Genomic DNA, 6,412 nt, shown 5'->3' with positions numbered 1-6,412 from the left:
ACCTGAATGATTCCTGTTCATTCTTTAAAACCTAGGCGATGTAGTCTATTCCATGTGTATAACTGTCTCTCATCCATAGCTGTCCCTGCCATGCTAACAGGGCGCTTTCCCTTTTATCTATGATGAAACTTATGGCACGGCATTGTAATTATTGGCTAATATATCTGTCTCCTCATTATTTCCTGAAGTCATGGAAGAGCTATGCCTTGTCATCTTGGTAGTTATAGAGCCAACATATAGTGGTCTCTAAATAAATGGCTGGGGCATGAGATAATATAAATGAAAATGGAGTTAAAGTGCTGAATTGCCTAGGAAGGTCTTTCTCAGAGTAATCTAATGTTGCAATACCATTCTTTCTTCCCAACCCTTAAGAATGTGACAGTAAGGAGGACTCGCTGGTACACAAGCTCTCCTTATGGGATGGTTGCCCATTCTATTAACATAGTTCCTCCTCCTGATGTTCTGATACTGAGCTTTCCCTGAGGGTCTGCCCTAGAAGGTTAGAAAACCTTTTCTGCAAAGTACCAATTAGTAAATATTTTAGGCTTTGCTGGCTATCCTGACTACTCAGCTCTGCTGGGGTAGCTAGGATGTAGCCATAGCTAACATGAAAATGCATGTGTGATCCTTTCACAAGAACACTTTATTTACAAAACAGGCAGTAGACCAGATGTGGATTCTCGATTGTCGTTTACCGATCCCTGGTCTGGATTGAGGGTCTAGGTTAAGACATCTAAACATTTGGCCAGATTATGATGGGTTTAGATTTAATACATCTGGCAAGGAGTGTTGAGTTGTGATATTCCAGGCTTTTTGTGATAAGTGGGACATACATACAGTCAGATCCAAGATCCTTGTTACCACCTATTCACTGATAGAACTCCTTAGGAGGATTTACAGTGGTCAGTCTCATCAGGTTTCTGGTGCTAAATCTTCCAAATAAAGTTCCTGATGGTCACGCATCAGAGATGATGCTCTGAAATATTCTGTATCATTGTCACTTCTGGAGCAAATCCTGAACTACCCCATGCCTCTAGCAAGAAATACCCTGCTTCTTGGATGCAACGCTTGCAAAAGCTCCTCCCAACAGTCATGGGACTCAGTATAGACTAGATTGCTCAAACAGTGCTTTTGACCCCTTGCTTGGAGAAGTACATCGTGTACATTGTCCATAGGCATCTTTGCAGCCAGGACTGTACAAGCTGGCAACGGTAGCAGTTTTGCTCATTCATTCCAAGCTATGGTGACCACTCTTCTTCTTCCAGCCCCAGTCATCCCACAGTTTAAGCACCAGTTTGCAGAAAGTTTGCAGGATTTCTGGAAGAATATGTAGGGAGGATTTCCTTAAAAAAAAAAAAAAAAAAAGCAAAAAGAAAAATTAGGATGTATGTAAAGTACTTCAGATACATGAAATGTTTCAAGTTACATTTTTAAAAATGTGTTTTGTTTAATGACATGCAGACCCTACCTTTTGTGATACCTTGCTTGTTGTATGTTCTCCACATTCGAGTGAGTGACCCAAACAACTGCTTCTTTTGAGAACAGTATTGACCACACAGAGAACTGATGTGTTGTTGAACAGGAGTATTAAGTATTAAGTTTGAGATGCAGAAGAAACAACATTTGTTTATGCTTCTCATCATCACATCCAATCTCCGTGTATCATGGATGATCTTAGCGGCCTTTGGCTTAATGCATTTGGGTGGAGACAAATCAGCAGTTGCAAAACCCAACAGAGAATTGTTCAAATTTGTATTGCTGTGCTCCACCTGATTATTGGTGTCTGGTTTTCATCGCCCTCTCTTACCTCTGAGGATGAAGTAATTTAAAAAGCCCTCTCCTTGTGCATCACATTTGCTGTCATCTTGCTTCATGATTCTGCACCTGCCATGGTGAGTGAGCACCTTCTGAAGCAGCACCTGCCAGGAAACAACTGGTTTTGGAGATCTCAATGTGACATCCTATGAAACAGATGAGCTGAGGAAAGATTGTCATTTTATCTTGTAGGACAAATTCAAGGTAGGCAATAAAATTTCGTAAGAAGTGTAAGCAAAGGTATTAGCATTAGGAACTCTTCTATTTTTTTAAACTGTAATTCTTTTATTATACTGTCATACTTTGGGGTCTTTTCTATATGCATGTGTTAAATTAAATCCCAACATCTACAATACTCCCAAGATATCTTCAATATTGTGAATAATTTATAAAAAACTGTGCTGGAGTTATCTTAAAAAATGTCAGTTATTTTACGGTAAATGTTCATCTCCTTAAAGAAATAAAAGAAATTTGAGGAGGACAGAATCTCAATAATTCAGTCAGGTTACTTGCTGTGGGAAAACTTCCCTAGTAAGCAAGATCAACCCTGACTGTTATTTTCTCTAAGAAAATATAATGATTATATTTCGGAAATTTATTATACTTGTGGTCCAATTCCAATGCTATAATTAGAGCATGTGATTTTTCTTTAATTAGAGATAGTGCCCTTAAATAGCCAAAATGAATATTCTTAAATTTTCACAAGAATTTTCACAATTTTTAAAAATTTAAGAACAGGAACCCAGTTTTATTCAATGCTTTTATGTGCTTGTCAACATATAACCAAAGAATATCTGGCCTAAATTAACACCTGACTAACCTTGACATGAAGAACGTCAATAGGTATGTTTAAATGTTGATTCTTCACTCTGTAAAAGGATTTTTTTAGTTTTCTGCAACGTATGTGTTCACTTGCATAAGTATGTAATAAAAGTTTATACATATCTGTATTTTTAATAGTTGAAAAATATCTTTTCCTAAAAAGCTTTGAGAGTAGAGTGGATTAAAGCATTACGTCAAGTTCACAAATGAGGAAAGCGAAGAAAGCAAAATTCACGTAACTTATGTTAAGTCCACACATGTAATTTGGGTCTGTCTGTGGGGCCATAAACCAATGCTACTGACTTCTGATCCAGTGGTCAATAATCTACTTTCTTTCAGTTAGGAATAGGAGGTTGAACTGCTGAAACAATTTGTCAGTCATGGAGATAAGCCTTGTAATACTGTTTCATTTCCATCAACAGAAAAAGAGAATAGGAAAAAAAAATTTTCTTTCATAGAAATTGGCAAGTATCTCTTGTTGCTGGTCTGTCATCTTCCTTGGCAGATGTATGTTTACTGTGGTAGGTTTGGTCTTGAGTGTCTGAGTCTCTGGAGGGATTGGCTAAGTCCTGTCTTTGATTTGAATCATTTCAAGAAGAGTAGGGAGGTCAATCCAATGCTCTGAAATCAAAGCCATCTAGATAAGCAATTAAGCAAATTTCTCCTGGGAATCATTGTACATGACTGACTTTATGAAAATGAATTAAGGAAACCTCATTCAAAACGGAGTTGGGCAGCCATGAAGGGGGAACGCTCATACATTACCACCTGCGGCAGCTTCCATAGGTCAGCAGGAATAAGAAAGATCTCTCAGCTGGGGCGACAGTAAGCTGCCTTCACCCGCAGCCAATGAGAAGCTACCACTACTTCAACTGCTCCCGGCCTATGAGAAGCTGCCACCGCTTTGAACTCCATTTTTCTCCAAAGAAGTTTTGTTCTAAACAACCGCTCCCAGCTTCCTTCTTTTCTCTATAAAAGGTTGCTCTTGAGGTGCCTGGCTGGCTCAGTTGAAAGAACACGGGACTCTTGAGTTCGAGCCCAACCTTAGGTATAGAGATTCTTTAAATAAATAAAACTTAAAAAAAAAAAAAAGGACACTCTCCTTTGTTTCTGATTTGCCTTTGGTTTCCCATCGTTTGCATGTCCCAAGTTGCAATTCCTCTGCTATTTCTTTTTTTTTTTTTAAAGATTTTATTTATTTGACAAAGAGAGACACAGCGAGAGAGAGAACACAAGCAGGGGGGAGTGGGAGAGGGAGAAGCAGCCTTCCCGCTGAGCAGGGAGCCCGATGCGGGGCTCGATCCCAAGACCCTGAGATCATGACCTGGGATGAAGGCAGAGGCTTAACGACTGAGCCACCCAGGTGCCCCCCTCTGCTATTTCTGAATAAAATCATTTGCTGCTCAATAACCTTTGTTGTTTAATTTTTAAGGCTGACAATTTTCCAATGTTTCTATTCAAATTATAAACTTGTTTTGTTATTATTTTACCCATACAATTGTCGAAAGACAGTGAGAGAAAAGTAGATATTATATGTGCATATAAATTAAAGGATATGAGGAAAGAAAAATGGATAAGTTTATAAGGTTTGTTATCCCTTGTTCTGAAAAAAAAAATGATGTGGTATTTCCTTCCTACGTTTTTCTAACTGAAAAATAAATCTCATTGTCAAAATGACATTAGTAGAAATTTTTTAAAAAATAGTAATAATTTTGATCTGATCATAAATGAAACCTGAAACATAGAGAATTCCAGGAAATTTTAATTTCACCAAAGCAGTCAGTCATGAATCTGGAAAAAAAAAGCACACAACAACAACAACCACCCCCCCCCCCCCCCCCCCCCCCCCCCGCCCACCACACACACACACCAAACAAAGAAACAAACAACCTCAGGATTTCTGACCTCTAACACACTCTCACCCCCAAGGCAAAATTAGTTTCCTGGAAGTTAACAAGAATGCTTACAGCATCCTAAATCTCAAACTTAGCAAAGCAAATAAAATTCGGCAATTTGCAGGCAGCTATAGAAAATCAGTTTTGCCTAGGAAAGTTCTCCTAAACCAATCAGAAGGAGAAATGGTATTGCATTACCTGGAGCACTAGGGAAGTCTCTCTGAGTAAAGGGAAATGATGACCATTTCGGTTTGATTTTAAGAGTGTTGCCTGATGAGGACATTGGATTCTATGATTGATTCCCCTGAAAAAAAAGCCTTGGTTCCGACAGCCTGGAGCCGCCGGTTTTTTAACATTTCTTCTCAGGACTGTTCAGTGAAGGGGTCAGTGTCAGTCAGGTTGCCTTGTATTTCTCTTTGCAACCAAGTTCAGGGTCATTAACAAATATAAGAGAATTAAGGGCATTGCATTTAGACTGCAAAGCCGGTTTCCAATCTACTTTTAACACTTTCAATTACTGAGAACATTCTTTACTTCTTCTAAATAGCATTTGCTACTTCTAAGTAGCAAGTGAAAACACCACTGGAAAAACAGGAGATGCTAAGAGCCCCACTCAGGCACCTCTTTCAGTGTGGCCAGAAATCCCTGAATGACCCATGAAAAGAACTGGTTTTGCTTGAGAGAGACTTCGTCATTTTTTAGCTGCTTCTGCTCTTCCTTGGAGTGTGTGAGGTACCATCTTCTTTCTATTCGTGTGCTGGGCAGAGTTCAGGTGAGTCTGTTCTAGCTCGTTCTCTGCCAAGGATGCATTTGGAAAAGTCCTGAGGTTTCCAGCCCTTTGGGCCTATTATTGAAGGAAAAGATACTGCTTTTTTTTTTTCTTTTGGTTCAAAGTCTTATGGATGCCCTTGGATATACTTCAGATAAGCGCGAGTCAAATCTGAGGAACTTTTGAAGTTTGCTCGTTAGTCCGCTCAAAGAAAAAAGAAAAAAAGCAATTTCCATATGAAATTGGGTATCACTTTGCAACCGTGTTATGCTGAAAATCTTGTGTCTAGTGAATTTCAAGCTGTCAATCTTTGGGAGTAACTCCCTGAGAAGAGCTTAGTAGTTGTGCCCCAGAAATGGGCAGGGCACACAGACTTTACCCTGGGTAATGAAAGCCCATTGTAGGAGGACTTTCATAACATAATTTAAAAGGCTTTTAAAGCTCAGCACCTCCACCGCTAATTGCTAGGCAAGGCATTACCATCAGAGGCTCAGACTGCTCTTTTTAAAAGGTTTTTAAATGATGTGTGAGGAAATAAAGCCCTGTCATCTGAAAGCTTTTTCAAATGTGCTCTTCTTCCTTATGGTAGAAGCAGCAGTCTGGACTTTGCACATAATGAAACTGTGAATGGCGGCTGAGTGTCCGATGCTAGGGGAAGGAACAATGAATAAGGGCTAAAGTGAATGGGGGCTTTCTTTGCATTGTGTGGAGCTTGCATTACAGTGAAAGAGAGGACTTCTGGATATAGCACTAAGAGCAGAAACCAGAGGTCAGCTTTTTCCTCACTTCCCGTTTTCCAAGCAATTGGGGGACTGAAGAGAAGGAAGATGATGCCATGATCTCCAGAGGAAAATACAATATACTATAACTCTATAGTTAAGAAAAAAGAACTCTCAATAATAAGGAAAAATTTATTTGTGTATCTATTCTAGTCATTGGAATGATATATTGCACATTTTTATAATTTTTTTGCTATAGTTATTTTTTGCTTATTTTAGTTTAGTTTTTAAATTCAGTATTCAAATAACAGCTAAAGGATGGGTACTGGATTAGTTACCCTCCTAAATTATCCATTCAAAGATTTAAATAGATCTAAATATCTTTATTGCTA

General features: G+C 38.8%; 1 long non-coding RNA gene across 1 annotated transcript; it reads right to left on the bottom strand.

Annotated features, from left to right (window-relative positions):
* Positions 1-837: 837 nt before the first annotated feature.
* LOC144379781 (uncharacterized) lies at positions 838-1,919 on the bottom strand. The gene is made up of 3 exons (XR_013443159.1): positions 1,808-1,919; positions 1,469-1,688; positions 838-1,343 (listed from the first exon to the last, which is right to left on the bottom strand). It is a non-coding gene; the product is annotated as an uncharacterized LOC144379781 (long non-coding RNA).
* Positions 1,920-6,412: the final 4,493 nt, after the last annotated feature.

This window comes from Halichoerus grypus, chromosome 13 (assembly GCF_964656455.1).
Source record: "Halichoerus grypus chromosome 13, mHalGry1.hap1.1, whole genome shotgun sequence".
Lineage (NCBI taxonomy): Eukaryota > Metazoa > Chordata > Mammalia > Carnivora > Phocidae > Halichoerus > Halichoerus grypus.
Note: the sequence above shows the minus strand (reverse complement) of the source record. Positions and strands in the feature narration are given on the sequence as shown.